Source organism: Scardinius erythrophthalmus (assembly GCF_964197995.2).
Source record: "Scardinius erythrophthalmus genome assembly, chromosome: 24".
NCBI lineage: Eukaryota > Metazoa > Chordata > Actinopteri > Cypriniformes > Leuciscidae > Scardinius > Scardinius erythrophthalmus.
In genome coordinates, this window is record NC_138244.1 from 4762377 (window position 1) to 4777078 (window position 14702).

At 35.6% G+C, this 14702-nt stretch overlaps 1 protein-coding gene across 1 annotated transcript in view; it reads left to right on the forward strand.

Annotated features, from left to right (window-relative positions):
- The first annotated feature begins 513 nt into the window (after nt 1–513).
- The window catches only part of LOC308685109 (uncharacterized protein), a 54089-nt gene continuing 39900 nt past the window's right edge, over nt 514–14702 (forward strand). Inside the window, exon 1 of the mRNA XM_081356645.1 lies at nt 514–777. The gene's annotated coding sequence lies outside the window, so the exon portion shown is untranslated. The remainder of the gene's footprint in view (nt 778–14702) is intronic.

Here is a 14702-nt window from a genome sequence, read left to right on the forward strand (position 1 = left end):
TAGTTCATAGTTCATATAGTTATACAGTCACAGAATTAAAAAAATGCCATTGAACTTAGACATGGTCATAAACTGTCATATATGGTTTAATCTTAATGAAGCTTCAATAATGTTTTCAAATTAGTTTTTTTTTTTTTTAACGTTACCCAATATTCCATGCGGTCAGTAACAGCCTTTAGTCGGAGAGATGCAGGTGGGTTTGAAATCATCAAGTTTCTTTAAAGTGATTTATTATTCTCTCTTCCTGATGCAACATACAAATTTCCTCACAGTTTATGTATATACATGCTTGCTCACCGAAATAATGCTTGAACATTTTCCCTCGGCAGGCGCGTGCACATGGGCGTTGATGGAGCAAACAGACACACATGCAAATGTCCTTCGTTCCCAATAACGTTCCGCACACAATCTTAATTTACACTCCGAGATTCCAGTCGGTGAGCTGACACTTACAGTAAGTTACTTTCCCTCTTTACATGTGTAATTAAAATGGTGGAAAGCCGAGCGTCTGATGCGTAACTGCGCGTGATCAAAGACGCGTCGCGGCGCGCAAACACGCACGACACAGATGCGATCGATCAAGCGCGCGCATGGCGTTACAAGGGGATTCGGGTCTCTCAGTGTCCCACATAACAATAATCCTCCATCAGGACGTCCTGAAGTTCACTGGAACCCTGAAGGAACTGCTTTAGAGAATGTAGCCGGAGCTCAAAGTCTCAAACACCGAACAGAAATGCTCTGTCATCACATCTGAACTGATCTCCTGATGATTTTAAGGTGAGTGTACCTGGTGTAGTTTAATACCTCATTAAAAATATCGTGATTCCTACTGGATTTAGAACAGCTTTTTGAACAATTTCCCAATAAGACTAATGATTCGCAATAGGATAAAAATGCTGGAGCATCAAACATGAAAATACATTTTTATTGATTCTTATTTGATCACATTTCAGGAATGCTTCCAAAGTATGATTCCTGTAGACAATCTTATAGGATTTTCTAAGGTAATGGAAACATGTACATTTGCTATAATTAATAGAAACTTTGCGTGTGTAGCCTAATGCAAATATTGTGAAGGCCTGTAATGTGGTCAGTGAGTTTTAACCGTGCAAGATTATGAAACTTCATTTTAATACCTGTAGACTACTACTGACAGATTGCTTTTGTCCATGTGATGCATGAAATTTAAATATAATAAATTCAAATTGACATAACTGTGCATATTGTAAATCGTAATCGCACAGACAGTGTTTTTTTAAGCGAGCTGTCACGGCAGATTGGCAGAATAATTTTAGGTATATGTAGGTTAATATTTTGTGTGCATAAACAACATAAACACTTGTAGGTCTCTAAGTTTCTACAACAGTAAAACGCAAAATAAAACCTTGTTTTTTTTGTAAAATAACTTATTCTGCTCATAACTGCACAGCTATATGGTATTTAATATGCCCTTTTAAATCACCTTACCTTTTTTCTTTGTAAGGAAAAATGAAAAGCTTAATATGCACATTAAAATAATTCAAAAGTTTACATTGCGTAAAAAAATCATGTCATATTAAATACCATACTGTGAAATTCACACAAATTTGGAAGTAGTGCAGTGGTCACGTCATTATTTTATTCCATATTTGAAATGTGATTGGTAAAGCATCACTGTACGATATTAAAACCATGATGATTTGTGCAGCTTGTGTACAGTATGGTTTTAGTTGCATGTGGAATGTGCTTTCTCATGTAGTTTGATGAATCTAAGCATCTCTTGTTCTCTGCCAGATGCTACAGCTTTGCTCGCCAGGCAGTTATTGAAAGTGACTCGAGTCAAAGTGATAGTTTTGTGGTTTGTGACTGTGGTTTGGTGGTTTTGGCAGCACGCTTGACTCATCTATATATCGTCTTAGTCACTGTGGTTTGAGTCTGGTGCCATATTGCTGCTGTAAAAGCTTCATTAGTGCATCACTAAAGCATTTTGGGGAACTGGCTTCGGTCCTCGCGGCTGTAGAGAACTCAGTGATCGTGCATTGGTGGTAAAGTAGCCTACTAATTTATAATTTGCCATATAATCATTTCCAAAGAGTCATAAACAGCTCTAAATCTTTTAATTTCACGTCCGGGATGCATTTAAAAACGTTTTGCACGCCGTAATTCATCATTTTAATGATCCACAAAAGCTCACAAGGTCAGTGTTTTTTCTTGTTTTTGCAGTAAAAATACCTAAATATTCTTAAATATTGTATTGAGATAAGCAAATTGACAAGATAAGAACTATTTTTTTTCTGAAAAATGCCAAATTAAGTGACTTAAAGTGCTTAAAACAATAAAGCATGCAGTGCTGGGTATTAACTGATTAGGTGTAATCTAAATTAAGTTAATACATTTAAAAAAAATTATATACTTGTAGATTATATTGTTTTTAAAATACTCAAATCAGTTACATTTTTATTGATTACATTAATATTCACAAAATGGCAGTAAATTAGTTATAATTTATTGATTCTCACTAATTCTTATTTATTATGTACTTTTTAGTCAGAGGCCACACAGCATATCAAATACAATATTTTATTTTAAAATGTAAAAATTTTACGGTTTAATTAATCACTACCTTTTCATCAACCTGCAGTTCCTTCACAAACCCCAGTTTGAGAAACCCTGATGTAATGTAATAGTTTTGTGTTGATGACATATAAAAAAAAAAAAAAAATAAATAAAAAATATTATATATATATATATATATATATCTTTTTTTTTTACATCACTAGTACAAGATTATCCTATTCAAATATATGTGATAAACAAGTTAAGGGCAAAAGTACACTGTAAAAAAAATTGCTGCCTTAAATGTTTAAGTATATTCAACTTGGATGTTTAAGTCATTTCAACTTAAATCACATTAAACTGCTGAAGCTGAATCTTGTATAACTTTATAATAAAAGATTGAAAATTGCTTAACTTATTTTGATGAGTTAAAGCAATGTAAAAACATATGGTGTCATAACTTATTGATCATATAATTGTATACAGTGTGAGGTCAAAAGTAATCTAAAAGAAGTCAGATTACATTGTAAAGTAATGGATTACGTTACTAACTTGGAATTTTATTCTGTAATGGATTACAGTTTATGAGTAATCTAAAACACGTCTGCAAATGGGGTCAGAAAAATAAACTTTTAAGGATAAACTCGCTTAATTGCAAAGAGAAAACAAGACTAAACAATTTTGCTTCTCAAGTAAATGTATCTTGATTTAAGAATGCTCATTTTTTTTACATTGCTTTAACTCATCTTTTTATGTTATGCAAGATTCAACAAATTTTTTAAGTCAGTTTAATGTAATTTAAGTTGAAATGACTTAAACATCCAAGTTGACTGTACTTAAAAAATTTAAGGCAGTAACTTCTTTTACTGAAGAACAAGATAAAAATATTATCTTATCCTTTTTTTCACAATGCATAATGTTTCAAATGATCTTTACAGAAATAGTGCCGTAATGCCCGCAGTGAGCGATCAAAATGCGACTGGCAACTCTACTGTGTCCAAAAACACTGCAATTTAATTCTCCTACAAAGCACATAATCAGTCATAGAAGAACCTGAGGAGAGCTGGAGTGCAGTGAAGGAGTTACGCTGTTGAATACAGTGGATTGAGGCGCAGATGTGAGTGTTTGCATGGTCGCACATGCACAGAGTTACAGGGGAGAGATGGACTCTGAGTGTCTGTGTGTGCCACTGTGTCATGCTTTGTTTAACTCTCTCGCTATGGCAAGCCGTTTTGACTTTTATTCATTCCTTGATGAATCAGCAATTCAAGTTTCACAGTTAAAATGCTAATTCTTGATATCAGAAATTTGATTTCTACTAGTAAAAATTTGAACTCTTGATATCTGTAATAGTTAAAATGTCACCATAGGCTGCCATTCAATTTCAATTGTTGATATCAAGAACAGACGTGTGCACTAGTACCATGTAATTATATCAAATATGTTTACTAGTGAGAATTGTATTTCTGATATGTGAAATTGGAATTTCAACTAGTAAGAAATCAATTCTTGATATCAACTATTGAATTTGAATGACAGATGGTGACATTTAACTAGTGAAATTACATTTACAGATATCAAGAGTTATAATTTTTACTAGTTGAAACTGAATTCCTGATATTCATTCTTCTGCGAGTGATGACCTCAATGTTGATATCAATAGTTAAAAGTTTTACTAGAAGAAATCTAATTCATGATATCAAGAATCACCATTTTAAGTAATGAAATTGTAATTGTTGATATCACAAATTCATATCCTCAAATGATTAAAAGTCAAAATGGCTTGCCATAATCACATTCATGACATCAGAAATTAACATTTTCACTTGTCACAATTAAATTATTGATATAATTTTTACTAGCAATTCAATTGTTGATATCAAGAACAGACATTTGACTAGTAACCACGTAATTATTGATATCAACTATTATGATTTTTACTAGTAAGTAGTGTATTTCTGATAGGCCTACACTGAGAAAAAAAACGAAGTAAAATTTACTTAATTTTTCTTTGGCAAGTTTTTGCACATATTTTTAAAGTAAATTTGACGTATGGAATTAAGTCAAGTCTACTTAACTAAATTAAGTTAACACAACAAAGAAAATAAGTAATTTTAACTTGACTAGTAAAAGGTTGAGTAATATCTATTTAGTTGAAGTTTCCTTTGCTATACATTTCACTCAAACAATGTAACATTGAATTAAACCACACTTTTAAAGTATATGCTTTACTTAGAAACATCCAATTAATTAATACAATATCTACATCAGAAGTAACACACCTCAATACTTGGTAGACAATAAACAATGACGGTAACATTTGATGGATCGTTTTTGTGTTTGTGTCATTTTGAGTAGAAAATGAACACCAAATGTCACAAAATGGCAAGTTACTAATCCTAACAACAAAAGCAATGATAAAACACTGTAAATACAGCTGGAAAACAGTGAAAAATCAACCTCATTAATTATTCAAGGCCCAGTGCATGATGGGAACACCAGTATCAGAAAATACATTTTGCTTAATTTTTATAGCGTTGATATTTACGCTTTAATTTCTACACACTTGAACTGTGTACTAATATAGAATTTACTTAATTTTTTTTTAATTCTTGCCTGAATTAACTTTTTCATGTAGAAATTTAAAAAAATTATCTGTAGTATTTACTTCACCTCAAAATCATTTTTATCAGTGTATGTGAATTTGAATGGTTGATATCAAGAACAGACATTTGCACTAGTAACCACGTAATTATTGATATCAACAATTATGATATTTACTTTACTTTTTTATTTTTACTGAAATTGAAATTCAACAAGAAATCATTTCTTGATATCCGCAATTTAATTTCAATGGCTGACATTTAACTAGTGAAAATACAATTACAGATATCAAGAATTATCATTTTTACTAGTTGAAATGTAATTCCGGATATCAAGAATACATATTTCGGCGAGAGATGACGTCATTGTTGATATCAAGATTTAACATTGTTACTGGTAGAGATATAATTCCTGATATCAAAAATCAGCATTTTAACAAATGAAAATGTAATTGTTAAAATCACAAATTCATATCCTCGAATGATTAAAAGTCAAAATGGCTTGCCATAATAATCACATTCATGTCACACACTATTTTTTCAATAGTAGCAATTCAATTGTTGATATCAAGAGCAGACATTTGACTAGTAACCCACAATTATTGATATCAAAAATGAGGAAAAGTGTATTTCTGAAAGGCCATCAAGAATCAGCATTTTAACTAGCGAAAATGAAGTCGTTGATATCCTGGGAAGGAATAAACGTCCAACCGGCTTGCCATACTCGCGCGTCTCTTCAGGCGTCTGCACGATGACCTAGTTCTGTGAGCGCGCGAGGGTTCATTTGAGGACAGGGAAGTGCTTTCTTTTCCAGCGTGAATCATGAAGGAAAAATGAACCCCTGGAACTAGTTGCCCCCTTCATTTTGGCATGTTCCTCCCCTTTGCTTTATTGTCTATTTTGGCTGAACTTGCAGTTCTTCCCTGAGCTGCCAAGAAAACTTCAAGTCCTTTAAAGATACAGCGAGCGAAAGCTAGTTCCTGCCTTCGCCGCGTCTTGAAAGCGAAATCTTGTTAGGATTCTGCCATTTCTTCCTGTTCGGTTGTGAATTGGGTCAGAACTCCGTCCCGAAGTGATTTAGACCTCATTGATGGGTCTGAGAGTTTGAAGAGGTCCTTTCTCTGTGCTTTACGCCCCCTACAAAGTGAATTTACACTGTGATCTTATTAGTATTCATAGCGGTACAGTGTGCTTCTACGTTTGGACAGAGACTTAAATGTACAATATCAGTGTAAACTCTTATACTTAGCAACAAGAAATGGCAGTGTTACTGTTAAATGAAACTATTAAAAATCATATAATAAATGCATATTTTAAATAAAATAATTGTATTAGAAATGTTGCATTGGCAACTAACTTAAAATAAGGTCAAGCTGAAGTACTAAAACGTATAAAAGAGAAACCTAATCAAATTTACCACCGCATAACTGAAAATATAAAAAATAATAGTTCGTTGACATAATGAGACAAATGGTTATATTCATATATATATTCATTATATGAATATTCATGGATTCATTGTCTGATTTGATTGTTTTTATAATAAATTAGATTCATTATATGAAAAAAAATGGTATATTTGGGATTTCTAGACGTGCATTTCGAGTGTTTTTGTCTGCAGTATTTTGCTTATTGTTGAGTTTTAATGTTAAATTCATCCATAAAACAGTAAAGCTCACTGTATAATGCATTTGCTATTCAAAGGTCTTTCTCTGACAAAGTTTCTCCATGATTTACTGATAAATGAGAGCCGTGGTTTGAGTATTCATCCAGTAATATGTTCGTCCATGTTATCAGTATTCTTATATTGCATATTTTAGTGTCTATACGTCTTTAAACCAATGAAATGAACATGCAAAACTGCACTGATGTCTTCCGCCAAGAAAACAAGTGTGTTTGTTATACAAAAATGGTAGATATTACAGTCAGGCCTCCAGAAAACATCCAAAATCTCTGTTTACTCGATCTGTGATTTGTGTGTGTGTGGACACACGCATCTGATGAAGCCAGGCGTTTAAGCTTGAACTCCCAAAACAAAGTCTTAAAATATTCGTACCATGTTGTTACAGCTCTAAAGCGTGAAACTTTAGCCGTTACTAGAAAAAGAACCAAGCTGGACGGCCAAAGACAACAGTTAAGCAGCTTCGCTTGAGTCACGCTTGGCCATATTAAACATCCGTCGGGCTGTTTTGTAACCGAACGTGAGTCGAGCTCTTCCTCGTCGCCGCACTGATGGCTTCCCCAGTGGTTGAAGTCTAGAGTCGGCCGTTGGTTTTGATTGAAGAGCAGCAGTCTCAGGTACAGCTGGCTGAGTTAGGGCCGACTCGGGAATGGCAAACGGCCTAATGAGAATAAATGACCTGCTGTTGGCGTTCCTCGAGCCTGTGATCAGCTCAGGGAAGAGGTGGAACCGGCGTGCAGATTTCCCATTGGCTGGCTTGGGACTGGGTGCGGATGGTAATGGATATTTTGATTGGTGTGCTAGTGATGCATCTCTGACTACTTCATACAAGGCACCATTGTGGATCCAGATTGAATATAGGCATTTTTGTCTGTTCCAGTGGTTGAAAAATAAGGTTCAGTTTCAGTCATGGGTTCGATTCCCAAGGAATGCATGAACTGATAACCAATATAGGCCTATCTTGAACACAAGTGGCTTTGGATAAAAGCATCTGCCAAATGCATGAATGTTAATGTAATGCAAAATGTCTCACTTGACTCTAGGGCTGCGTGATTAAAAACGAAATATATATTGAATAATATATACATGTGCTGAATGTTTCAAAATGTGACACGGCACTGTGAGCAGTTTGATGGTTTAACTTTTGAAAATGAAGACATTAAGACATATTAGTACAGTAATAAAATTATTATTATTATTATTGTTCATACTCAATTTTATTATTTTTCAGTTAAATATTATATAATAAAAGTCATTTTTTTGTTTTTGTTTATGAAGTTTATATTTTTTCATTTAGCTCTTTATTTAGATATGTTTTTGGTATTATTATTATTATTATTATTATATTTTAGAGCCATAATAATATATAAACACAATCGTTATTGTTAAACTCGTACAAAACTTCATTTGTTCATTTGAAAATCACAGTTGCAATTTTTATCTGAAAAATCCCTTTCCCCCCCTAAGACGGCTATGAATATTAATGTTGTAATTTTACAGTTGTAAAATAAAAATATTATAATATTTTTTTTAGAATTTGTCACTGAAATATTACAATATGTCTATTTTTAATTGTTTTTATTAGGTCTTTAAGTATATTGTATTATTATTATTAATAATTGTACAGCCATATTGATATGTAAGATTTTATAAATATTACATAAAAGTTGTTACATTAAATTACATTAAAATTACACAAAAATTGTGCTCCCCTACGAAAAATTACATTTTTAAATTCCATTTTAAATCACATTTGCAATTTTTATCAGATAAATCAAATTTTCCCCCTCAAATAGTGACTCTTTTTGATCACTGGAAGTTGTGAGTTTGTTGCATTAGCTTCATCGCCAGCCTTGTTTTTAACTAAACGTGAAATCAATGAACCCTCATTTTGTTTTGTGAAAAGTTACTTACTTTTTAATATTTTAGCATTCTCTTTGTTCTTGTTTTCCAGTTGTGTGCAAATTCTCTTTAGCCCGCCTAGCTTTAGCATTGCTGTTCTCCATAAGGAGCCATTCATTCATGACACGTAACCATTTCTTGCACTCAAAACGGCTAGATGCAATGCAATGAATCAAAATGCATTCTCCAGATTTAATGTGACATGTCAACTTAAGATCACTCGAAACGCTAAAAAACTGTGTCCTGTCTCTGTGAAGGTTGCATAAAAGCATGGATTAAAAGCTATTATATCTTGGGATAAGAATATAAATGTTCATTTTGATAGTCTGCATATCTCACTCTGCTTACTAAGAATGATGTATCTGTTTATGTACACGCGTGCATTACGAATGACAAACGAGTACCGTCTGCTAGCAGCTAAAAACGCCATGTAACCTCAAAGGCCCGATGTAGAGCACATTAATGCCCTCTCTGCTAAAATAGAGCGGCTAATTTCATGCTACAGTCTCTGCTTTATGTCATTTTAATCACTACAGATATTTTATTTTTCTCCGGGATCATTTAGAGACTGTCTATTCCTCCCATAGTGCCACATTATTAGCGGTTAGCTTCAATCCCAAACCCGTCCAGCAGTTCAGATTTCTATTTATAAGCTAACTGCTAATGGCAAAAACACTTGCTAACCTAATTTTATGAACGCTTTTAATGGGCCAGAAGAAAGTTAAATCAGGAAAAAGCCACTAAAGACAGGGCTTTGAAATGAAAGCTGAGCTATTGGCCGAGGACTTTTCTCTGTGCCGCTTCCATAAGCTAATGATTCTGCCAGAGGGAGTTTGGATGGAGCGCGGCCCAGATTCAACCGTTACGGCCCGGTTTCAGCGGAGGTGTGTTGTAAGCGAATGGCTTTCATTTGGAGCTTTGCTGAATTCAGCACTTTTTACAATTGATTGTACTTTTCTAGCAAGTTTCTACACTCTCAGAAGGTTCTATGTGGAATCTTCAAGGGTTCTGTCAGGCGCATCATATATAGAACCTTCAGTTCCGTTGGAATCTTTACAATCTGTTCGTTTTCTTCTTCCTCCGCTCTTGAAGTCTATGGCAGCCCTATAGAGCCATATGAGGGAAAACGATGAAATTTGGCACACAGATAGAGGACCGTCTGAACATTAACCAGAGCAAATTCTGAGTCTCTAACTCAATCTCTTTAGCGCCACCACACTGTCCAGATTTGCACTTCCATTAATGCTAATAACTTTTGTTAGGGGCTAGAAACAAAATTTCTTCCCTTGGTTCAAGGCGATTCAACTCATACACGATTCGAATCATGAAAAGTTTTCCGACATTTTGAATTTTAAATCCTAGACATTTCATCCGATTTTCACCAAAATTGGCTCACATCATCTTCAGACCATGCTGGCAAAAAGTTATGGTAACACTTTTGCAAGGGGAACATATTCACTATTAACTACTTTTGCCTCAATAAACTCCTAATTTACTGCTTATTAATAGTTAGTAAGGTAGGTTTTGTAGCGTTTAAGTTTAGGTATTAGGTAGGATTAAGGGATAAGGCAATAATAAGTGCTTTATAAGTACTAATAAACAGCCAATATCCTAGTAATATGCATGCTAATAAGCGACTATAGTTAATAGCGAGAATTGAACCCTAAAATAAAGTGGTACCAAAGTTATTAAAAGCATTTTGATAAATCAAACCATTCTTGAATAACGCGCAAACGAATTTGACAGGAAAACGGCAGATTGGATGTGAGGCTATAACTTAACTCTAAACTTAAACATGTGTCATTGACCACACAACATCAATTTGGTAAAACAAAAGTTATAAGCAATTTAATCATATTTCAAGTGATTGTATTTGTAAGTAATTTACTTTTGAAACGTTTTACAAGACCATAATTACTATTTCAGTCCTTCTAATTAAAAATTACACATTTAATTCGATGCGTTACTTTCCGTGTCTTTGTAATTGCGAAATTTACAAGCAATTTCTGAGTGAAAATTGTTTTTACACCAGTTTTTTTTTTTTTGCGTAGATTTTAGTGAATCTCTTTGTTCAGTCGGTGCATGAGTCGAAAACGATTTAAAAAAACTATTCACAGATTAATTCAAGTCATGCATTTTACAATTTTCGTTTATTTTCGAAGTATTCGTTAAAAAAAAAAAAATCCCCCAAAAAATTTGTCCGCTGAAAGTTATGAATTTGTCTTTGTTTTTAATTACATTGCCTTTTTGAATATTACCTTTCATGTAGTGTGTAATACAGCTGTTTGTGAATATAAAAGGTCTGCAAAGTTTTAAAGATGAAGATAAAGAAAGAATGGTCTCACTTACTGTTACATTACTACGTAACAATGGAACAAATTTGCATAATGCCAGCCTCTGGTCTTCATTGGCTGCCTGAGAACAACATCTACTTTGCCCCGCCTTTAAACACTGTAGTTGTAGAGATGTTTTGATGCACTTCGAAAGGATGAGACGCCATCATTACTGTTCGTATCACTAGCCGTGTTCCCATTACAGATTTGCGCAAAACTTTTACGATATATTTTCTAAATTTCGATAAAAAACTATTGCGAAATGATGCAGTTTCCATTAACCGATGTTACTGTATGCGACTAAAACGTCTTTTTCTTTTTGTCATTTTTTTTCTCTCGCCATAATCATTCCGAAAATCATTGCAATGTTGGTAGGTTTATGTATATCGCAGCCGTTACACTAGCCATTATTGTTAATGGAAGGCGACGTGTGTGTGTTATCCAAGCATTAATGGCAAGGAAAACCCCTTATGCTTGTGAGCGGCTCATATGAGGTGTTTCTCTCTCATTTCTGCTTCAAGGTCTTGATAAATTGTGGCATTTAGAATCCAGTATTCCAGTGATACTTTTGTCTTTTATGAGTTTAATAAAAAACTCTCTCTCGCCTTCTGTCCAAACATACTGCGTCATCTTTAAAGGGGCTATGTGTAGTTTTTCTACTAAAATGAATCCTTTTTTATGAATCCTGTGTGTGAAGGGGTTGTAATCTCACATTAAAATGATCCTCTTGGCGGGTTTTGCTATTACCTCTGAAAGCAAGTATTCCCATTTCTATGTGAAGGCTCCGGGTCGGATTTACCGCGAAATCCAGTGACGTGACTGAGACCTGCGTGCGCGCTCTCGCCTCTCGCCTCGTCTACTGACACACGGTTACCGTATTGGTTGCAATCTGAAACATCACGCTAGAGGTCGCTGAAAACTACATATACCCCCTTTAAAGAAACAATTAAAATCTGAAAAGGGAAATGGAAATTACCCTTCAAACCTAAAATTGGAAATGGAAATGCGGCTAGTGTGTATCAAGCGCTGAGAAAGATCTGGAGCATCTGACCAATCAGAGAAGAGCATGCTCGCGGAAAGGAGGAGTTTGGAGAGACTGAACCCTCGAACGAAGCGTTTCAGACTCTGAGAAATGAGCTGATGCTGCCTATGTATATTAGGAGAAAATGAAAGTGTTTTTTGACCTTGGATAAGGGTGAACCTATTATAGGAGATCCAAAAGAAAACTATGAACCTTTAAAACGGCATAATAGAGGCACTTTAAATGCGAAATCAGCATTTTTTCAATAAACACTTGTGCATTTTGTTTACTGTTGTTTCTCAATTCACATATATTTCTGATTGGGTGATTCGTTACTTGCATTTTGTGCAAATGACTGAATCAATCTGAACACTTGGCGAGATACGTAGTTTGATATCAACGCACTTTAACGTCTGTGGAAAATGCCGATTTGGAAGCGCTGAAGGCATCAGCTTTGCAGAAGCCATTATAACTCCTTGTGTTTGAGAGAAAAGACAGTTAGATTACACTTGGCAGTTTATATTTCCATTATACGACGGCTATTCGGCATCAGATATTGTGTTTCACATGTGGAATCTATTTATACCGAACAGTATTAAGCCGTAAACTGGGTCACATTTATGGGCTTTCAAGCCGGGAATGAAAATAAACCAGGTTAATTTTTATTAATTGATGGATTAAATAAAAAGTATGCATTAAAAAGGGAGCTTTAATGTATAATCTGGAAAGTGGATTCTGGGCTATCTTTCAAATGGCGTCCAGTCAGCGTGATATATGACAAAGACAACACTTTTCGACTGAAACGCAAATCCCTGTCGTTCTGCTGTGTTGGATTGTGTGTGTGTGTGTGTGTGTGTGTGTGTGTGTGTGTGTGTGTGTGATATTTCAGGTCGAGTCATGGTGATGACATTGTGCTGTGGTGTGTTGGCCCCGCAGAGTGTTTTTGTTGCCTGGTTTAAGCTTTTCGCGGCGGGTTTGGTGTGAGTTACGAGCCGGGCTGAGTGAGATCTCGACAGGTCGGCCCTCATTTGCACGTTTATATGTCATTAATGTGGATTTCTTCTCTGAACGATGGATGGCTTTTGCTCTGCGCTCTGAAAGGAGTGACGGACTGCAGATTGATGGGGGTTTTCGGCACATTTGATTGGATTTTTATTTCAGTTTGGCGACAGTAATATTATGAGATCTTCTCTTTAAAAGTAATTAGGCTTGTTTCCATTATAGAATCTGATATATCGCAGGTAATGCACGGAAAACACATTCAGATGTTGAACTTTTGAAATGGATATTTACAGACTTTGGATGTGTTAATCAGCCATAATTGTACCATCAAATTTTTTTTGTTGCTTTTTATGTTTTTTTAATAAACTGAATATTACAAATTAAAATCGATAAAAACATTTTTTTAACAATGTTAAACAGACAGATAGATAGATAGACAGACAGACAGACAGACAGACAGACAGACAGACAGACAGACAGACAGACAGACAGACAGACAGACAGACAGACAGACAGATAGATAGACAGACAGATATAATAATTAACATTTAAGCATATTGTATACATTATTTCTGATTACTTTAAATTCTAATATGTAAAACATATTTGTAACAAATATTTTTGGAAATATATGCTGTGCAGTGAATGATAAAATATAGTGTATATATATATAATCCATGTATTTTGAGTGTGTGTGTGAGTGAGTGTGTGTGAGTGAGTGAGTGTGCAAGTGTGTGTGTGCGAGTGTGAGTGTGTGTGCGAGTGTGAGTGAGTGTGCAAGTGTGTGTACGAGTGTGAGTGAGTGTGCAAGTGTGTGTGTGTGTGTGTGTGAGTGTGTGAGTGAGTGTGCGAGTGTGTGTGTGCGAGTGTGAGTGTGTTTGTGCGAGTGTGTGCATGCGAGTGTGTGTCAGTGTGTGTGTGTGTGAGTGTGTCTGAGTGTCAGGGTGCGCGAATGTGAGTGTGTGTGTGTGTGTGTGCGAGTGTGAGTGAGTGTGCGAGTGTGAGTGTGTGTGAGTGTGTGTGTGTGTGTGTGTGTGTGTGTGTGTGTGTGTGTGTGTGTGTGTGTGTGTGTGAGGGAGTGCGAGTGTGTGTGTGCGAGAGTGAGTGTGAGTGAGTGTGCGAGTGTGTTTGTGTGAGTGTGTGCGTGGGAGTGTGTGTGAGTGAGTGTGCAAGTGTGTGTGAGAGTGCGTGTGTGTGTGTGTGTGTGTGTGTGTGTGTGTGTGTGTGTGTGCGCGTGCGTGCGAGTGTGTGAGTGTTTGTGTGTGCGAGTGTGAGTGAGTGTGCGAGTGTGTGTGTGTGTGTGTGTGTGTGTGTGTACGTGTGTGTGTGTGTGTGTGTGTGTGTGTGTGTGTGTGTGTGTGCATGCGAGTGTGTGTGTGTTTGTGTGCGTGCGCGAGTGTGTGTGTGTGTGTGTGTGTGTGTGTGTGTGTGCGAGTGTGAGTGTGTAAGTGTGTGTGTGTGTGTGTGTGTGTGTGTGTGTGTGTGTGTGTGTGTGAGAGTGTGCGAGTGTGTGTGTGTGTGTGTGTGTGTGTGCGTGCGAGTGTGTGTGTGCGAGTGTGTGTGTGTGTGTGCGAGTGTGAGTGAGTGTGTGTGCCAGTGTGTGCGTGTGTGTGTGCGAGTGTGAG